This window comes from Galeopterus variegatus, unplaced genomic scaffold, assembly GCF_000696425.1.
Source record: "Galeopterus variegatus unplaced genomic scaffold, G_variegatus-3.0.2 Scaffold2705, whole genome shotgun sequence".
NCBI classification, from domain to species: Eukaryota; Metazoa; Chordata; class Mammalia; order Dermoptera; family Cynocephalidae; genus Galeopterus; species Galeopterus variegatus.
Window position 1 is genome coordinate 102,637 of NW_007728816.1, and position 22,816 is coordinate 125,452.

General features: G+C 34.7%; 1 long non-coding RNA gene across 1 annotated transcript in view; it reads left to right on the top strand.

The window, feature by feature from the left end:
• The window catches only part of LOC103598663, a 98,047-nt gene that overhangs the window by 30,448 nt on the left and 44,783 nt on the right, over positions 1-22,816 (top strand). Inside the window, exon 2 of the long non-coding RNA XR_551216.1 lies at positions 7,496-7,554. This is a non-coding gene — a long non-coding RNA (uncharacterized LOC103598663). The remainder of the gene's footprint in view (positions 1-7,495; positions 7,555-22,816) is intronic.

Genomic DNA, 22,816 nt, shown 5'->3' on the forward strand with positions numbered 1-22,816 from the left:
ATATATATATATATATATATATATAGAATTAATAGACAATACAAAAAGCTTTCAGTGTAAATGCTTAAGAGAACAAAAGTTGAGAATACCTTTTAAATGCTAAGAATAGTTGGGTAGTTATAGATCCTTCACATGAGATTTTTATGTTGTTATATTATGTTTTAGCATATGTTAATTGGCTTGGTAATAGTAACCATCTCACTATATTTAAGTACATCAAAATGTCATGTTGAACACCTTAAATATACACAATAAAAGATAGAATAAATTTTTTAAATATATGATATTGTTTAGAAAAAGTAGGCTATGGTATTGACTCTATACTTTCATTTCATTATTTCACAAAGCTATTATTTCATCACATTTGTTTCATTTATCATATTGTTTAATCATGTTGAAATATAAGGATAAGTGGACAAATGAATCCTGTGTTATACACAATCTGGTTATTTATTTTTCAATTCACTATTATTCCATCTTACATTTTAGAAAATATAATGATCGAGGTTCCTAAACACAATTATAATTATGGAGGTGATAATATCACAATTATCAGTGATTTGGAACATAATTACTCTGGTGGTTACAGCAGATATAATTTTCCTAGGGACTGGCACATACATAAAATCAGGATATACTATGTTAGCTTCATTGACTCAAACAATATCTAATTATGGGTAAAATGCTACACAACACTGGCTTTTTGGCTTCAAGATGTTAAACACCAATACATATTTGGAAAAAAAATAATAAATAAATAATTTTAGCAAAGGCAGCAGAAACAAAGGAGGCAAAAATTTGTTAAACTTTTAATCTGAATTTCATTTATTTTGGAAAGGAAATGAGTGATTTTTTTTGTTTCTTTTTTTTACTGTTCCCATTGCTATCAATATAAATGGACATTGCTTCTGAAGCATGCACAAAATTCTATAAAGATATTTATAAAAATGTTCTAAGATTACTCATGTTCAAATACAGTGATCTCTTCTTTGACTTCTTGTTATTCAGTCATTTGTTTGTTCATTCAACAATTTTTTTCCGAATGCCTGCTAGTCTTGAAGGGATTGCTTTAACTACCAACTATATTATTTGGGGTATGGGCTAAGCTTTCATTACAAGAAAGTTCCACAACTCAGTGGCTCAAACAACAGAAAGTTTATCTCTTTCATACACAATAGACTAGGGCAGATTGGTGGGCTCTTCTCCTTGGCACCATTCAGAGATCCAGGCTAGAGGGATGCCATCATTAACATGAATCTTCCAAAGAGGCTCTAGTCATTGCCATTTCCAGCAGATTTCATAAAAATTGAAAGAAAGTAAAGGACAAGGAATTTACTTTCATGCAAGTCATAGGGAATTTATGACATCACTCTGCACATGGCCACATTCAACAGTAAGGGAGAATAGGAAATGTAGTCTTGAGCCAGTCAGTGTCTCTCATGGAAGAAGGGACAAATGGATTTTGGAGAGAAACAACTGGAAGTCTTCTATATCCCAACCTTCTAGTCATCCAAATATGAGCGAGCATCCTTATTCCCATTAGACACAAAAACAAAAACAAACAAAAAAATACCACTTTCTCCTCAACAAAGAAAATCCAAGTTTAAAATACAGTTCAAAATACAGGATCTCTTAGAAATATGCCAACCTCTGCATTAGGTCTTGGGTAGTTTTTTGAAATCTGGTAACTTGTAAAATTTTAGGCAGATTATCTCTTCCACTCTCAACCATCCTCCCCATGTGAAACACCCAATATAAAGTGGTCAAAAAGGAGCAGAATAACTGCAATAGAAACTGCCTTTAGAAAAATGTAAGAAGGTTGTCTTTTAGCTCTGTTAATTGTTTCTTTTGCTGTGCAGAAGCTTTTTAGTTTGATATCAACAACTATACCTTTTTGAAGTTGTTACAAGAAGCAAACGGAAAGGACATTCTTGCGGGGGAGGGGAGAGAGGGAGGAGGGTGGGAGGTGTCGGTGATGGGCCATAATAACCATATACATTGTATATTGACAAAATAAAAATTTAATGAAAAAAAAATCACCCACAAAAAATAAATAAATAAATAAATAAATAAATAAAAATGATCTATCCTTCTCCCCCCCCCCAAAAAAAAGAAAAATGTAAGAAGGAAACATGGAATACCCTGCAGACAATAACAGTTACGAGCAGAGATTTTAAAACAACAACAGCAGTGAAATAATTTTCTTTACTAGTGCATCTGGCAACCTTGGTTCTCTTTTCTGGGAGTTCCACAAGATTTCCTGGAAGGTTCTTTCTTATCCTAATGGGTAAATGAACTTATCTATGGTCATATCTGAATTGGTTCCAGTAGACTATGCCCTTCTTTGGGACTTCACAATTTTTGCATCATTCTTCCTGCTGGTGAATGTTTGGGAGCCTAAGGATTGTTCTAGGGATTATAGCAAAGTCTAATTGGAAGATGTGAGGACATCTTTGAACAACGCTTATCTCTTGCTATTGGAATACAGAAGCAGCTAACTTCTCTAATCCTGTTAAATTCCAAATTTCTGAACCCTCTATCAATTTAAATTGTAGAACTAACATAAGTAAGGCAGAGATAGCTTCTCTTAGCAAAGTTCTATTCACTTTCACTTATTCTTGCAAAATGGTGCATTCTTATTTGTAATCTTACATTTAGTAAACCTTTCTAAAAGCAGCAAGGACTACTAACAGTTGGGTTTTGTCCAGTATTTGTCACTATCACTGAAGTACATACAGGCCTATAGCCTGCCTTCCAAATTGTCATTGGCAATGGCATAACAAAGGTCATCTGCTTTCTACCACATGTTATGCTTTTCTTCATCCTCTCTATCCTCTTACTAAGCTAATGCTCCATAGTTTGGGGTTTTAATAGCAGATCCACACTTCTACATATGGATTTCTATGTTCAAGTAAACTGTTGTAACAGAGATTCAGAACTCAGTGACTTGTACACTATAAACAAATTTGTTTTTCTCTTAACAATCCCTGAGGTAAGCAGTAGTGTAAATTCTGCTCCATGTGACCATTCTCAGGCAGAGGTGCCTCCCATGTTGCAGTCCATGACTTCCTGAGGCACTGTCTTCATTTGCATGGTAGATGCTAGATCATCACTCTGAGTGCATCTACAAGCTGAGAAGGTGAAGACATGCAAGTCCAAGATGAGGAGCTTGTTTTTAGATTGGAAATGACCTTGGTTGCCACCTTCACTTCTGCACACATCCCACATTTACAACTTAGTCACAAGGACATGTCTAGCTGGAAGGGTGGCTGGGGATTGTATCCACTTCCTGTGCAGCCATTTGTCCAAGTAAAAATTTTTCTGTTAAAGAAATGAGAAGTGATATTTTAATAAGCAAATGTATGGACTCTGGCAGAATCCATTATGATTATTAGCCATCATTTTTTCCATTATCTTACATTACCCATCATTTTACAAATGTCTTGTATGTTTCATTTTCCCTTTTTTAGAATTCTGAAAGTTAAAATTCCCTCTTGGTGTGTATATATCATTTAAAATAGGCAATAACTGCAGCTTCTTTAATATGAGAAGAGTAGTCTCTCTCACTACTGTTCTTTTTCTCTCCCTTATCTTCATCATTTAAATTAAAATTGGAATCCAGTGAGAAACATATTAATGGCACCAGCTAGTGTTTGCTGTTACTGGTCTTCATATACTGCACTTTGGGAAACATAATCAGAGGTTTACTCACAGAAAAATTATTGATTGTGAGAAAGCCAGGAAGAAGCTTCTGTCAAATCCAGCATTTTTCTCTACACCCATATAAATGGGAATGCTGCTTGTAAATCATTTTCCCATGACTGCTACTTCTTGATCATCCAGGGAATCAATGTAACAACTCTCAGGAATTTGGTACACCTATGTGAGGATTCTAAATTGGGTTGCATCATTTCTATTAAATGTGAAAGAAGAAATAAACATCCAGCCTCCAGCCAATGGTGTTTGCTTTGTACGATGTCAAATCACTAGAAGGATGGGGAGAAAAACACATTGTCATACATTTTTCCTAGGTATTTTGTATGTAAATATCCTGGGCAATGAGGACTGAGTAAGCTAGGCAATCTTTTTTCAGCCTCTTTCAGCTACAATTGAAGTTAGTGCATTATAAATTGCTTCCGAAGATAAAAATGACCAAACTTCTTTCTGCCTCTCTTTTCATCTTTGACATATAGTCTTGTATTTTCTTTTTTCTTTTCTTTTTTTTTTTTTTTTTTTGCTTCTCCTTCCTTACTATCAATGGAATTTCAAGTACTTAATATAATGAGACCTATGGGATTGCCTTGAGGGATAATGAGAACCACATTCTCAGAGAACATATAATTGTAGGGCCTGTGTCTTCCCTTTCAACCTTTGGCCTCTATCCCCTGTCCTCAGCTCTTACACAATTTGGTATTTGATATTAAGATATTTTTTTTGCCACACTTTTATGTACTTAAAAGGAATTAGTAATCTTGAGATAATTTATAAATTAAGATTCAGGCAAGGGACAATGATCGATACTTAACTTTAAACCAAGGAGCTTATTTGCAAGAAAAATATAAAATGTCATAAATACTTACAGATCCCTTGGTAAGACTAAAATGTATAAATTCATTCTCCAAATACTAACTCAAATCAAAATAATTTTCACTTATTGTACAGTATTTTTAAAAATTATGACTTGGTTACATTAAGCTACTCATTTAAATAGTGTCTAATCTCCTATGAGCAGTTCATTCTTTTGTTCTATAAATATTTATAGAGTAGCTATAATGTGCCAAACATTGTTCTAAAAAATCAGCCTGAAACAGTTAGAACAAGTGAATACAGGAGAGACCAAGTTTTTATACCAAGGAGCTTACATTCTGGAAATGAGAAACAGCAAAATAAACAATGTGCGTTTGTGTGTTTGTTTATATAATCCATATGGTGCTTATGATAAATGCTAAGAACAAAGCAAAGTACGGGTGGATGAGTACTAGTTTAAATAGATTGATAACCAAGAGTTGGAACCAACCTAAATGTCCATTGTTAGATGACTGGATAAGGAAAATGTGGTATATTTACACAATGGGAAAAAAAATGAAATACTTCCATTCACAGCAACATGGATGAACTTAGAGAAAGTTATGTTAAGTGAAATAAGCCAGGTACAAAAAGACAAATACCACATGTCTTCACTCATAAGTGGAAGCTAAAAAATAAGGAAATAAATTTTAAAGAAAGAAAGATACAACAATCACAATAATACATTGAACTTTCAAAAGGAGAGAACAGAACTGAGATTACCAGAGATGGGAAGGGGGGCGGGGAGTAAGGGAGGAATTGGTAAAGGGCCACAAAAAATGATTACATTGTATAATGTGGAATATACTATAATTATCCTGATCTGAGCATCACATATTGCACACAGGTATTAATATTCAACTCTGTACCCCATAGATATATACAATCAACTGTGTTACAATAAAAAATAAAAATAAAGAAAAAAAAATTGACCAGAGAAACCTCTCATAAGTGACATTTGAGTGAGTTCTGAAAGAATGAAAAGAAGGAAATTAGACATTTAGAAAAAGTATGTTCCAGGTAGTGGAAAAAAGTAAATAAAAAGGCCCTGGGACAATAATCTGTTTGTCATGTTCGGGAAACACCTAGAAGCCCAGTGTGCCCTGAGTAGAGTGAGAAAAGGGAAAAGTGATCAAGGATGAGGTCTGAGAAGTTTTAGGGGTCGAACTGTGTAGGCAAAAATAAGAATATTTTTATTATTTTTTCTAAAGGATATGGAAGTTACTCATGGATTTTGACTGGAGCACTAAAATTACCTAACTAATTTCTAAAAAAATAACTTTGACTGGTATGTGAATAATAAAAACAGAGCAAGCAGGGCACAGAGACCGGTTAGAAAAATATTGAGAGATGGTAATAACTTTAGCCACAGTCATAGTTTTAAGGATGTTTAAAATAACTTTGACTGGTATGTGAATAATAAAAACAGAGCAAGCAGGGCACAGAGACCTGTTAGAAAAATATTGAGAGATGGTAATAACTTTAGCCACAGTCATAGTTTTAAGGATGTTTAGAAATGTACAGATTCTGGATATATTTCGCAAATAGAAGTGAAAGAATTTGCTGTTGGATTGAACATTAAGTGTGAGAGCAAGGAGAGGACTTCACAGTTTTTGTCATGAATAACACCAATTAAGGTGTCGTCATTGGTAAAGATGGGAAGAATGCAAAAAAACAGGCTTGAGTTGGAAAGAAAATCAAATTTTTTGTAGTTGGGAATGTAGTAAGTTTGATATCCAAATGGAAATGTACATGAGGCAGTTGGATATATGAGGCCAGAGTAGAAGGGATGTTCCAATAGTGGGGTATAATTTGGGAGTCATCAGAGAAGAGACAGTATTAAAGCCATAAGAAGATCAGATGAGATTGCCTACAGAGTGAGTATGAATAGAAAAGAGAAAATTCTAACAATTGAGCCCAGTGGTCTCCAGGATTAAGTGGTAGAGAAGAATGAAGAAATGAAATTAAGAGACCCAGGAGGGGAGATCTCAGAAGCAAGTGAAGTGTTTGAAGGAGTAGGAGATAATCAGCCATGTTAAATGGTGCTAAGATAAAACGAGGACCAGTTCTTGACCATTGGATTTGAAAATGTCACGATCTTAATAAGATCTGTTTCAGGGAGCATCAAGGACAGCAGCTCAATTGAATGTCTGCAAAAGCTTATGGAAAAAGAGTCAGTGAAAAGAGTTCATTTTCAAGAAATTTTGCTGCAAAGGGACAGAAAAAGAGATAGTCACTAGATGGAGATATGTGGGTGAGGTAGGGCTTTTTAAGGATGGGAGGTATAAAAGATATTTGGATGTTAGTAGACCTGATGCTGCAGGACAAAGTGAGGACAATTGGGTGTGTGGAGACATTAAGTATCCTTGGAGAAAGAAATGGAGTATGAACATCTTTTTGACAGTTATTGAAATGTGGAAGCATCTGGCAAAATATCAAGTGAAAAGAAATAGCTTATATATTTGGGAAGTGCACAGACATGCTGTGAAAGGGATAGAGGAAAATATAAACATAGTTTTAGTGTTTGAAAGTGAAGAAATTGGTGCATATTTCTTAAGGTAACAGCATTGAACTTCATATAAAATTGACCAGATTGTCATCTTACATGCACTGTTTTCTTGGAAATAGATCTTTTATAACTCTTCTCTTGACAAATTTTGAAGTATTATACTTGTGTTTCAGCGCAAATTTGATTTATCAACTTGGAAGATAGAGATAAAGAAGTACTGACGTGGCATGAAAAAATCATAGCCCTCCTTATCAATAACCTGTGTTTTTCTTACTGAATATTTCTTTAGGATTGTATTTTATGCCCAGAGGTTCCTGGGATATTATCTTAGCACACATTTTGCCTTCAAATTCTATGTGAGTTTCTGGGTTGATTTCTCCTGATTGCAGTAACATTGATTGCTGTCTAAATCTGTTGCAGTGTGCCTGAATATTATGACTACGGTCATGGAGTAAGTGAGGATGCCTATGACAGCTACGGTAAGACCTTTTCTTTACTAAAACTGTGAAATCAGAACATCCATCAGTCACTGACAACTCAGAAATTACTTCTATCTTTCTTTCCCCGGTTTTTACAGAAGTCCAGACTAAATTGATTTATGTAATTCCAGGGTGAGATTTGACTTACAGAGCCAGAGCCAGAAAATTGGACAGATCGATTTTTATCAAAATTTCACAAGCAATTAATCATAATCATAGATCATTTTCAACTGCAACAGTGAGCATTCTGAATAATGTCATTTATGTTTCACTGTGTCCATTGTCTGACTCATCGATTTGGCAAAAATATTGTGTTTTTTCTGATGTCACAAAGATCTTCAATGTAATATATGTTTAAAATATTTTAAAACTTTTAAGGGCAGAAATTGTTACTATAAAATAACTTTCAGAGTGTTTTTTTTGAGCATGCATGGCTCTTAAAAGTACCAAATACTGCTTGCCTCATAAAAATTAATAGTCAATAAAATAGTTAGTCTATAATTGTTAGTGTATAAAATTAATTTTTAAAATATATCCTTTAATAAAATATCACTTAAAATTAATCATAATTATATTTTGTAAAGATTTATTGAGTACCAATGATATATCAATATAGTACATCATTTTTTTTTTTTGTCTTTTGTCTTTTTCCGTGTCCGGCAACGGATCGCAACCCTCAGTGTTGCCCCTGTACCGGACCGGGGACCGGCAACGGAATCGCAACCCTCGGTGCTGCTCCCGCGCCTCGCTCAGCCAGTGAGTGGGAACCGGTCTGTATGTGGGATCCAAACCCTCGGGCGGGAGCACTCCCGCGCTTCCCAAGCGGCGCACTTATCCAGTGCGCCACCGGGCCGGCCCTAGTACATCATTTTTAAAGGAGTAGTTTCTGGTTCTTTAAAATACATGTGCAGTGTCACCAGTTGACCTTGAAAAATGACACTCATTTAGATGTTTACAGTCCTGGATTTTTATCAAAATAATACTGAGGCCACTCTGTTCCTCTTTATGGGGTGTGGTAAAGGAGACAATGAATGTCCCGCGCTTCCCAAGCGGCGCACTTATCCAGTGCGCCACCGGGCCAGCCCTAGTACATCATTTTTAAAGGAGTAGTTTCTGGTTCTTTAAAAATACATGTGCAGTGTCACCAGTTGACCTTGAAAAATGACACTCATTTAGATGTTTACAGTCCTGGATTTTTATTAAAATAATACTGAGGCCACTCTGTTCCTCTTTATGGGGTGTGGTAAAGGAGACAATGAATGTCATCTGTGAGTTTAGGGCTGCATATAATTAAATAAGTGTAGTGCTGCATCAGGATAGAGAAGTGAAAGGTCCAGATGTTGGGAGGAAAGGAGGAAGTGTGTCCTCTTTGGAACCAGGGTAAAATCTGACTAATTTCTCTGGGTAGAATATCACAAGGCTGACTCTACAAGTAAGAGGAGAAGAATAAATGACCACCACCACCACTGCCAATCATAAGGTGATTACTTACATAATTAATTGCAATATAAAGTATTTTATTTCCATTTTTATGATGAAACTGAACAACAGAGGAAAAGTCAATTTGAGAATATAGCTGTCAGGCTCAACTTCTGTTTTTATATTCTCATCAGTTGTTGGAATACTATTAATTGCTGCTACCACATATGGAATACCCATTGTGGCTCTGTAGTGAGCAATTTATAATGAGGATTTGAGATTATGGAAGTAATCCTTATTAGAAATTATATGTATATCTAAATTACCTAATCCTCATTAGAATCCTGTGGGGAACATACTCATATTGTCATCTGCATTGTACAGATGAGGAACTAAGGCCCAAAGAATTAGGTAACTTGCCCCAGTTCAACAATTAGGAGGTGAGAGAGCAAGAATGGGAATCCACGTGTGTCTGATTGTTTTTTGTTGCTGTTGTTAAGGTGGGAGCAGAGTTCAGTGGACCCTGGAAGAAAGAAAAGAATCTGGTACTTCAAACCTGAGTTAGTTTAAAAGGAAGGATGTTCAACTTAGTGGTATCTCTCTAAATCCTGCCACCTGCTATTTCACTATTTGAGGGGAAGGAGACCTTTTATACTGTGGTATTTTACAGGAAAAAAATAAACAATTAATCCAAAATGAGCACTAGGCTCACTCTCTCCCAAATTCCATCTTCTCCAGCATTAATCAAATTGATCTAATCTTTTGCTCCTACAAGAGACAGGGATATTCTCCAAAAAAAATTAAAAATATTTTCAGAAATTATTTCACAGAAAAATAGGTGATGGACAAGTTTGCACAGGTCTGGCTCAGTTGGTGAGCTGCCATAGAAAGAACAGCTTTAATTTTGTTCTTTATATATTTTTCACTTATTGGAAGTAGGGGACCAAAGGTGTCAGATAGTGGTTAATAAAAACACTGGAATCTAAAAATCAAGCCTTCTCCAAAGCCACAGCAGTGGAACTGCCAGGATGAATTGCGAGATTGACAGCATCCCAGAATATCCACACCTCCCACTGCAACATCTTCTGAGATCAACACAGCAATAACTATATTTCTGTTGTTCCAAGCACATTATTAAAAGCTAGGCTCCAAGAATTTGATGGTGTGCAGGATAGACATTGTCTCTTTCTGGTTCTTGCTGCTTACTGTTGTGAAACTTATGGCTGCATGTAGAAAATGTGATACAACAGTTCTATACAAGGTCAGAGAACATTATTCATTTAACAAATATTTATTTAATGACTAACGTGTATGAACTATTGTTCTCAATCCTGGAGATATTGTAGTGAACAATTTCTTGAAACATACATGCTAATGAGAAGGCATATAATTATTTATAAATCATTTTTTAAAATGGAATTTTTATTTGCAAAGCACAGTCATTATTTTTCACACTTGACACATCAATTTGGGGAAATTGAACTTAGGAGCTTTACTTTACAGAATTACATGCTCTGAAAACAATGGAAGGGATGAGTTTGATGATTTCTGATAGAGTAGGTGGTGAGAAGAGATGAAATTTCTATTTCTCAATTACTTGCATTTTGAAATGTCAGTACCATCTAAGACAGTAGGGAAGAGTGTGTGAGTACCAACTACTGTTTCTCAAACCTTCTAATGGAGATGAAGAGTCATGATCAGGAAAGCCGAGGCTGATCTCTATATGCTCATGAGTTTTTACATTGCTCTTTCTTGGTTGTCTGGTTCCCCTGCTGTAGCAGTCTAGAGAGAAATGATCTATTTTACTTTAAAAGCTGTACATGCCTATAAGCTCTAGATTTTATTCTGGGTCAAATTACAATTTACCAACTACAATTCACTGCATACAGAAAGCAGTCAAAAAACTGTTCATAATAAAGTAATGAGGAAAATGTAGAAAGGGATTTGACTGAGTGGAGTAAGGAAGCTATTAGTTAAGCCACAATTTCTACCTATTAACTTTCATTTACCTATTTTGCTAACTAAAATTTCAGCCAAATTGGCCATATTTTCAATGTTGAAAGAATAGACACAGATATGCATAAAAACAGACCATTCTTTAGAGCCATGATCTTTTCTTTGGCCTTTCGGACCTGTTGCCATTTTCTGACATTATTCAGTAAGCATTAGTTCAAAAATACACCTCACATTGCAGGTGGTTTTTATTCTTTGTTTGGAAATGTTATGTAAGTTCTCTATGCACTCTAATCTGGGAAGTTCTTCTTGGTTTACATGTAAAAAGGATAATTATTCAGGACAGAATTTAATTGCTTATTTCGCTTTGGTCAGAGGATGATATTCCAGAGGCTGAGGCAAAGAAATCTAACCAATGCTTTGCAACTTTTTTTGTGGTGCAGATCTCATAGAAAACAGTGGTATGTGTGCAGCACAGTGGAGTTGAGGAAGAAGGCTTCTTCCAAGCCAGGATTCCAGCAGCCCAAGGTCTACCCCCTGCCCCGTAATCTTCTAGACTCACTGTGGCCCATTTGTGTTACTCACTGGGCCACAGAACAGGGGCTGGGAAACTCTGAACAAAAGCACTTATATTTTAAACAATGCACACCTGAAATTAATTTTATTTTTCAAGAATTGCTTTTTGCCATGGGTGTTCAGAATTCTAAGCAGATACATAAGTCTGATTAACCTAAAAAAGTAAGTTATTTTCTTACCCTGAACATAATACATATACACTATAGAAAATATAAGTTATAAAAAAGAAGAAAATTGTAATCACCCTGAATTATACTACTTTATTCTTTCTTTAATTTTTGTTATATATTTTATCAATTTTTAATTTCATCAATATACACATTTTATTTAAAAAGAGAACACAACATAGGCTGTTTTATTAAATACCTTTAAGAGTTTCCTATTGTAAAATATAGAAGAAAGTTTTGTTTTGTTTTTTTTTTTTTCATTTCTCAATCATCAGGATTATACCTAACAAAATGCAGAATTTAATATACTTTCCCAGGTGCTATCAGAATTAATCATTAATATGTTCATTTGAAAAGGGATACTCCCTTTTCTGCATAACCAGAAAATAAAATACTTGCATGTCAATCCATATGGTCATGAGATTTACATTTTGAGAATTCTAATGCTCTTATATCCTATATAGTCATATATAATAGAGCAAGGACAAAGGCAAACGAAGAGAAGTATTAAGAGTTCAGCATCATAACCTTGAAGCCCATTTAAATTAATATGCATCATGAGCACTCAGATTTTGGTATTGCATATTATATAATGGGGTATTAGATATTAGGTAGTTGTGATAGGTTGTTCATCCTATGATATGCAAAATTGCAGATGAGAAAATTTAAATAAACTTGTGAAGCAGTGATTCAAAGACCCACTCAAGTCAAATACAGATTGATGATTTTCCATTAATTTTCCTTACCCCACATATTAACTAGTACCCATTTATAGCTTATCTTTAATGAGCTGTACACAATCTTTTGTATCAGTGAGGCTTATTCCAAGATATAAATCTTGTATCTCCACTTATTCATTCGCTTTCACTCTGAATTAGTAAGTGCTCTCTGTCATATTTTGGTTGTATCATGGGTTTGGATTCTAAATTCCAGTGGAATGTCTGTATTTCAATAAAATAAATAGCTTCAATTCTCAGTTCCTGGCCACCCTCCAGACTTGGACAGTTACGTGAGAAGACTCACAGTGAGTTGTCCCAGGTGCCTTCTGCCCATGGTGGCAGGAGAACTGTGGGGGCAAGTGAGGGCACTGGGAGAGGAACAAGGAACACTCTCTGGAATAACAGGGTCCTGCATTCAAAAGACTCACAGATAGAATCTCTCACTCAGGCTTCCCCCAGAAATGGTTTGAAATAAGACAGCAGAAATTTAAAAAATGGAGTCCTTCAGTGGGACACTTCACTCTGAATCTTCATACATTGTGTTTTGTGTATCATCAGATTGAAGTTGTACTTGTCTCTTTGGGGCCCATATATCATTGTTGAGGTAACAAATATGTTGACTTCAAGAAAATAACATATTCCTTTGGGTTTCATCACAATTAAATTATTCAAGATATTTGCAGACAACTTAATATTAAGTATTAAACCATTTTTCTTTCAACATTGTAAATATAAATATTAAATTAAAATACTAAATATTAAAATTATAAATAAATATTATTAAAATGTAATTAGTATAGTTATAAGTATTACTTAATATTTAGTGCATTGGTTTTTATTAAGCCTTTAATTGATATTAAATTGACTATTATTAAGTTAATATTTAAATATTGCATTTCTAAAATGAATTTATTTCTGGAACACGAATATTTGACATACAGAAATTGCAAATCAGTTTCTGCATTTTAAAAATATTTTCTAATTTATCAGAGTCACTATAATTGTTTTGGATGAGTCTGAATAGCTTATAATTCAGTAAGGGTGTATTTTAAATACAGTGCATGCATTAGCTTGTCTGAGCAATGCTTCACATAAGAAACATCCTCTAAATTCTCTATGAGACTGACAGCTAAGAACGGACAGCAATATTCTCTTCTCAGAAGAAAAAAAGAGCTGTTTATTAAAATGTATTTAATGTGTGAACTGAAGAGCTAATTATGCATCCATTCTTTAGTGACATTTTAGATAACAGCTGTGTGGAAGCAAGGAGGATAATATTAATACACTGTCTTGAAATGAATGAAAGCAAAAGGAATTTTGGGGCCATATTCTAGGGCATTGAGTGCCTCACTTCAAGTCAATTGCAGAACATGAATGTATTCATTTTGTGTTGACGAGCCAGAATGATTATTATCCCAGTGTGAAAATAAGCCTTGCATTGATTAATCTGTGAAAACAGCAAAGGAAAATGAAGCCAACTAATTGCAAGCCATGTGATTCAAGAACAAAGACTATTTTTAATAGTAAATAAAAATATAAATTTGTGGAAATTGATTTTACACACGGAGATGAGTTTTCTTAATATTGGCAAGAATTTGTCATTTAGAAAATAATACAAGCAAATCATTTTTTCCTGGGATTTATTAATATTAAAGTTGTTAAATGATAGTTTATTGAGATAAATATCACTGTTATTTAATTTAGTTTTTAAAATAGGATTTTAAACTTTGTTTTCAATTGAAAGTAAGAAGGCCTAATGAAATCGCCCTTCTGAACTATTTTAAATTCAGGTATGAAATTAATTTTAAAATTAGCTAACCTTCTCTTTTTTACTATTTCAGAGGTTGTAGTTAGATGGGTAGCTAATTCAGTTAGTCTCGATAATAAATGCATATCATGTTTTTTGCCCTTCTGAACTATTTTAAATTCAGGTATGAAATTAATTTTAAAATTAGCTAACCTTCTCTTTTTTACTATTTCAGCGGTTGTAGTTAGATGGGTAGCTAATTCAGTTAGTCTCGATAATAAATGCATATCATGTTTTTTAGGCAAGAAATGCTCAAAAAGAACAGTCCACCACTACGTCACTGCTTGTATTGCTAATTTTAGGTTAGATGTATTTACAGTTTAAATTTTGTTTTGAATTATGCACACCTGAATTCAATAGTTTCAGGCGAAACTAAAACCTGCTTTTACATATCCTAGAGACTATTAACTTTGATTACACATTTTAGAATCACCTGGTGAGCCAGGTCTAGTTTGTACCTCAGACCAACTCTATCACAATTTTTGGAAATAAGAACTGGCCACAAGGATTATTTAAAATCTCCCTTGGTGGTTCAACCGTACACTACGGTTGATTTAGAAAGTTGTAGACAAAGACAAAAATGGGGCACTATAAAAAGTAACCTATGATCATAATATGTAATATCCATCCTTTGGTAATTATCTTTATAATTTCTCTCACAATGATAGGACCAAATTATTACTGAAACACACTTTTCCTTGTCAATATCTGTTTTGCAGAAGTACTGAAAGGATGAATGGTCAAAACTATGCCAGTCATTTGAATTCCTGAAGGTCACACACAATTTGTGCACACGACACTTTTGTAACACTGGGTATTTTGTAAGCAAACATTGTGTTAGAGAATCTGGCATTTTAAAACCATTTAAAGTATAAGTTTAAGTGTAAACTGTATTTACCTATAAAGTTTAAGTAATGGAAAAATAATTTACTCCCTTTTGAACAATTGTGTGTTGAACAGTTAAATCTCAACCTTGACTTTCTGTATAATTTACCCAACAGATAGAGAGTCCACAAAAAATTATAGTCCACATGCATCTAACTCTCTTCTTGAGACAATAAAACAAGCCACAGGAAAGGTTTTTTTAATCACTCTTTGTTGAGTTAATGACATAATCATTTTAACTAAGGGAGAGGGGAGAGTTGAGTGATTTATTGTCAGAATCTTGGGGTGAACAGATCATGTACAAAAAAGTATATTCAATATGATATAGGCGGAATTGTTTTTAAAACACAAAGTACAGAATACAAAATATAAAGCTGGGGAAAATAAGTCTTGCCCACATAAACGTACACCATCTAAGAAAAAATATATCTAGGCGATGTGCCACCTTAGGGGGTCTTTACAGAATTTAAGAGTTTAAGAAGATTTTTGTTTATTAAAAGAGGGCATAGATTAAAGAAAAAAAAGACTAAGATACATTGTTCTGAAATGAATGTGCTGCATTCATTTATCAAATATGCCATAATTTTCCATTGATATATATATATATATATATCAATGAGAACTAATATATATATGTGGATTGCTGAAAAATTGTCAGTTGAAAATGTATTTATAATTATTGATGACTTCCAACCAGTGTTTTTTGTATTGAACAGATGACTTAACCATACTGGTACCTTGTCAAACATTTAGCTCAGTTGATAACAAATATACCAGAAAACAAACAAAGTTGATAACAAAATGTACCAGAAAACAAACAAACAAAAACAATATCTAGAATAGTTAGGTTAGCCTCTCTGGAGCCTGTGATTATTGTCCAGGGAGATCTCAGGAAAAGCACCCTCATGCTCGGGGGCTGCAGCAGCAGGTGATAGATCCCCCAGGAGGCTTTTGGCATCCAGAAGTTCTGAGACAGACAGGTCCAGTCATGGGCAAAGAGCTCTGATTCGGGCTGGTGGGAAGATTAGAGAGAAAAAACAAAGAGATGAGAGGTATGCCCACAGTTAGGTCAAACTTCACAAATTAAGGGCACAATTCTCCACAAAATCACTCTCACTTCACAGAACAGTCACAAGTCTGGGAGACTCCAGGCCTTTCTCACTTCTGACCAGCTGGCTACAAATCTGGGGGTTCCCACTACCTTTTCAGGTTTGATAATTTGCCAGAACAACTCACAGAATAAGGAAAGTGCTACACTTACAATTACAGTTTTATTATAACAAAAGGGTACAAATCAGAGCCAGCCATAGGGAGAGACACATAGGGTAAGGGCAAAGTCTGGGAGGGTCACAAACATAAGCTTCCAACATCTTCTGGCCACGTTACCGTCCTCACACATCAATGTGTGGAGCAGGTCATACAGCAAAGTTAACATTTTGCCTAGCTTAAGGCCTGGTTTTTTCTAACTGCCATGGCATAGCATTGGTCTAAGAATACACACTGAGCTCAGTTCTGTTCTCAGGTATAGAAATGTAGGGGGAATGAGACAATCAGGTAACTACGAATTTAATCTCTTTGTCTGTGAGGCTATGTTACGAAGCTTACCTTCTTCAATGAATTACTGGAATTCTCTGAGAAGAGAATTATAACATATTACTTTGTCACCGTTTTTATTCTCTCTTCTATTATTTCTCATATTATAAAGTCCTTATGTACATTTCAGAAAGTCTATGGCTAAAAAATGCAGGCTTTTGATTGACTCAGGATTTTCTTTTCAATAATGAAAGTATTTTTTAGATTCCAGTCAGACAAACTTCTACATTGTGTCCAATTATCATTCACCATTTGTTTCCTGTACTTACCATTTTGGAAATCCTGTCTCCAGGTGGCTTTTTTGTCTCTTTCTTACTCTGATGAGATCTTAACTCCAAAGCAGGAATATAGAAATATACTTATTTTAAAATATCCAGAATCACTGGCCTGTATTTTTCTATAGCTGCAAGATAATATAAAGCAGAATCAAGAATAAAATGTAAGTTTAAATTCTAACTGCATATGTAATTTGTCAGTCATTAATGGATGGTAATTAGAAATGAAATGGTATTGATCAAATTAACTTATAATCAAATATGATAATGTATAAAATGTATCGGACAGGGGCTAAAACAGAATAGAGGATTTAAAAACACCACCACCAATGGGTTTGAATTATAGTGATTCTTTCTAACATTCCATATCATAGTGGCTCTCCTGGGAACAAAGAAGCTTGTAGAAATCACCTGTCACAAGCTAGCCTACCTGGAATGCTGTTCTTGGTGCAGCCTGAAGTTTTTACCTTTCTGGAGCTCACAATCAGAAATAGCAGTAATTCAAGCCAGCCAAGCTTAAGCACAGAAGATAAAATTGTGAAACCAGGTTATGACGTGGAAATTAGGAAATTACACAGAGTAAATTTAGGCATAGGAAGCAAGGGTGAGTATAAAAATAGAGAAAAGTTAAGATTAATGACGCCAGGATTGCCCAAGGGATCTTTCAACAAGACAGAGGTGGAACCAGAATTCAAAGACAGACCTGTCTACAAAACTTCTGGGACTACCATTCAAAGTGAAGGGACACATCTGAGGAAGTCTGTGGCCTCTTCTGTGCGTTCAAAATGAAAATGTAAAATATTAAAATACAATTAATTTATTCAACAAATTACCAGCTGCTTGCCATATATAGCATAACGTTGTAGAGTTGAGAACTGAGCACTTAGAAAGGGCCAGTCCTTTGTTACTCTCTAAATAGATTATCCCAAGTGATACTTTTTTCCTAACAGAGAATATCTAATTAAAAGTTTGAAAAAAGTGATAAAAGCTGTATATGCTTCCCAGTAGCTGACTGAGTTTCCTGAGTGCATAACTGATGGTGAACTAAAAGTTAACAATCCTTCTTCTTGGAACGTAATTCGCTATGCTCATCTGTGAAAACAGATGCTGATCATCCATATTTCTCCTTCAATACTATTACGTTATCCTCGGCATCTTGAAACAACAAACTCTGCAATTACAAATAGTGGGAATACAAATTGTGCTGATGAAATGGTTGACTATTCAGTTCCAAAATTCCATTAATATTTTTTAAATGCTCAAAGCAGAGCAGATGACCCTGCTTTCCCCTTTGTATGAATGAACACCTAGATTTGCACCTTAACAAATTCAGCTGAAGCAGCCCACATTTTTGTTAAAAAGTTAAAACTATAATCTCACTCATTTATCCAGTTAATTGTTGTTGGAATGACAAATTATTATGTAATCTGAAGGGAGTAAAATAAGTTGTCATGTTTTCTAGGCAAAAAGAAGTAGAGGAAAAGATACCAGAAGTCAGGAACTTCTTTCAGATGAAAAGGGTGGAGAAATGACAGCTACAGAAAAATTCTGCATCTTCCCAACAGTTAAACTTTCTGAGCTATAGTTTCCTCTTCTTTAAAAGAAAGGCAATATTAACTTTTGTAGAAAAGTTGTAAGTATTTGCTAATCATATGCATAATATGCCTAGCACTGTTCTTGGCCCTTAGAAGGTGTGATATCGTGAGTTTCTTCATTTTTTTTAAAAGGGTGGTGATTAAAAATTAAATAAATAAAATGGATGTTATTATTATAGTGAGTTACAACATCAGCCAAACATCTAACCTAACCTACTCTCTTTGAGAATAAATAGCCTTCAGACAACCTGTAAGTATACATTTGAAAGGTGCTCTTAAATAGAATGGTATTCCTTAGAGAGATCAGAAACTTAACCAAGACCAACAGACTAAGTGGCTCAGAGCCAGGCTGAATTTTATTCCACCGTGTTGTAATGCTCTTATAAGATTTGCAAACCAAACACACTAGCAGTTTGTAATAATAGAGTTTTACTTAGGTTTCCTACTTTAGTTGTGGTTTTTGCATATTGATCTATAGCGTACCAGAAATAAATAGCATGACCTGCTCTCTTTTGTTGTTGGGGGTTTAATAAACGTTCTTTTGAGATTCTTTTTCAGGTTTCAGAAATAGAAACAAATAGCTATCTAGGATCAGCAAATTGTGAACATGATGGCTGTGCCCTCAATAATCTCCATGGTATCCTAGAATTAATTTACCCTGAAGATGGCGTTTTAAACCCACTTCCTGAAAGATAAACATTAAAATTTACTTTCCAGGTACTTAAATAATGCTGACTTTTTCTCAATTGGCACCTTGTTCCTATGCTGCATGATTTTCCAGACAAGCTCAACGGTTATTTAAGCATCTCTGAAACATCAGAAAGCACAGTTTTGCAACTTTAAAAATCATTCAGATTTTTCTTTTCCACTCTGAATGCTCCCCAAAGTATCTGGTCCCACTGCAGAAATGAGAGCACACTGAGAAATGCACACCACTCAATAGGCCTGATTTTGCTGAGAGCACAGTATTTGAGATGCATAAGATTTGAAGATACTGGAGAAACATTTAATGCGCAAAGAGTTACCTGGGTAATTTACACTCCTCTGTCAAAGTAAAATGTTTCTCAGTGATTCTTATTAGCATGTAATAGAGATGAACTCTAGGCATTCTGTAAAATTTGACTCATGGGGTAAAAAACATCAGTCTGAGTTAATAAAAACAAAAGCAGAGATAGAATAACTTTTAAAAGAAATATTGATATATTTTAAACATATGCAACATGACAACCTAATTGTAACAATGCCTTTTTGAATAGTTTTGTTTTACTTTTTCTGCATAATTGATTTTAAAATTCCTTTCCTTATGTAGTAGTATCATTTATTTGCATGTAGCTTACAAATATTTATGGTGCTCTTGCTGTGTGTCTACCACTGTAGAAAGTCTCTCCTCTCATAGATCTTAGAATCCAGTTTAGAAACAAGACCAGATGATACAAAATAATTAATACAGGAAAGGCTTTAAACAAAGTGAATTCTCTTAGAAGGTTAAATAGCACCTGTGTTGTTCTTACTGACTATATTTGCTCAGAAATCCCCTTCTATGAGATGATTAAATGTTAAGAGTTCAATCCAAGCTCAACTGAATGATAAAAGTTAGTAGCTCCCTCCTCAGTGCTTTCCCCAACATTTTCTTAAAATATCAATTATAATTGTGTTCTAATCTGTTAAATTTCATGTTAGTTTTCCCCTATGATCTCCGTAAGGCTACTTAAACTGTCCTCATATGCAGGGCACAGTAAAGTGACTGTCATATAGGAGATCCACAATAAAGGAAGAAAAAAAAATATTTAATGATACTTTAGTATTCATATAATAAATATGAACTTATTTCATGTTTTATATACTATATGGTACCTTAAAATATGAACTGGGAAGCCAAGAAATGATAGCAATTTGATCAAGTCACTTAAGCTCTATTTCTCATATCCTGATTTGCTATTTCCAGACGCACAATTCTGTAACTCATTCCAGTGATTTCAACTTTGCAGATAGTGATTTAGCACCTTCCTAAGGAGTAATTTGTTATTTTCTCAATTCACATTCATCCTCTAGCTAGTGCTTCTCATATGACGATAATCCTGAAATTGAGAGCATCTTATTTCCAAAAGGACATTTTCCAAAAGGGCAAAGAAATTTCTAATTTTCATTGTCTGTGATGGTTTTTTAAAGTGACATCCAAGGCCACACCTTGGGACTAGAAAAAATTGGCCAGGACTTCATAATTTGTAGGAAGCCCTAAATAGTAGAATCCCAGAGAAAGAGCTAAATTCTAAGTCCATTCCTGAGCCCTTATAACTTCATGTTTCAGAGAAACCCCACCATAAGTGTCCTTATAATGATCTGTCTCTTCTGAAGTTTGGGTCTTTTCCATGATCAAGTTTCCATGGTAGACTCAGATTAGAACCCCTTTGGATTCCTAAGAATTACTACTGTTTCTAATACTTGCAATAAAGAAATCCAGGAGCCTAAATATCGCAGTGAGTGATGAGGGTATTAACTAGCCATATAAAGTTCAATGACACACTATATGGTGACACTGGAGAAACATTCATTGAGTCAGTGCTCTCTGGGCCCAATCCAGAGAACATAATTTCACTGAGAGAAACTGGTTTGTATTGACTATATGTAAACATTTTGATATTAGGAAAAATATAGATGAAGGAAATTTGGTACAAATAATACTTTCCCTAATCTCAATTCACTGTTGTTGTTAAGAACACATAAACAATGGAACTGAGATCTGAATTAAGTGAAATAAATTCTTGATTTCCTCTGCTAATGGTGAGGAAAATCTTGGAAAATCTAAAACTCACTTTTGCCTGAGTAGGATTTCATTTTGGCTTCCTATTTATCTTGCTAGTTACAGTTATTTTAAACTAAGTATTTCCCATTTTCCTAGCCTTGAGCAAGGCAGAAAGAACATAGCATTAACTCACATACAAACAGAGAATTATAAAAGAGCACATTTTTGTATAATGAAACATACTGTTTTTGTACTTTTTTGTAGTGGGACTTCACTATGAATGTTTCATTGAATTTAGTAGTGAAATACTTTTGGCACTTAGCTAACTAACCCCTTTAGAGTAAGAAGTCTGACTTTAACTCTAGAGCAAATTTCTGGTTATACAGATTTTTAAATTAATGTCATATTTCTTCAGCTCAGTTGATACTGTTAGGTTGTCGCTGGAAGCTCTTTCTGCCTCATAGTTCCCACATTTATTCATTCATTCAACCTTTCATTCATGCAATCTTTCATTACAATCAACCCTTACTAGGTAATGCATTTTTTCCAGGTGCTGGGGATACAACAGTGAACAGTGACACCTCCTATTCTAATGTTGGCCTAGAATTAGGAAATGAGTTTTAGTTTATCGATTAGCTGCTCTAGGGCTTTAGACAAAGTTAGGTAAACCCAGGTCAGTGAGCTCTTATTAAACACCTAGGTCCTGTGTGGCAAGTCCCCAGGATTATGCCAGTTTAAAATCCTGAAAAATTTGGGGGTGAATGTGGCAGGTATTTCTGTCACTCTGCTCATGCTTGTTCAGCTATTTTGCAGGAACATTTACCAGGAATATTCAGAATTTGAAAACGGACCTAGGACTTGTATTTCCTGGGAAAACTTGAAGTCTATACAAGGGATCTTCAAAAAGGGGTCTTCATAATATCTCAAACCCTTAAATCCCATAGAGTAGAACCTAGGGAACTCTACCACTCTAGAACAATTGGAGCAAAGAGTGGTACATTTCTTTGGTTAATAATAATAATAAATTGGGATAAATTTTACCTCCACAGACAAGAACATTGACTATAAACATTCATTTTCATAAGGTTAAGACACTTTCAATCTTACAAGCTAAGTCTGTTTTCCTTTCTACTACATCAAAGACAGTTTTAATTCATTCCAATTGGGATAAATTTTACCTCCACAGACAAGAACATTGACTATAAACATTCATTTTCATAAGGTTGAGAAGACACTTTTAATCTTACAAGCTAAGTCTGTTTTCCTTTCTACTACATCAAAGACAGTTTTAATTCATTCCAATCTAGTAAAAACATGGAATTATTCTCCAAAATGTCTATGTTGAGAAATTCAAGCAGTTTGGAGAGTAAATTCCCGACCTCAAAAGATCTCATCGGAAAAACCACCATCCAGGGGCCGGCCCGGTGGCGCACTGCTATAGTGCGCCGCTTGGGAAGCGCGGTGGCGCTCCCCCCGAGGGCCTGGGTCCCACATACAGACCGGTTCCCGCTCACTGGCTGAGCGAGGTGC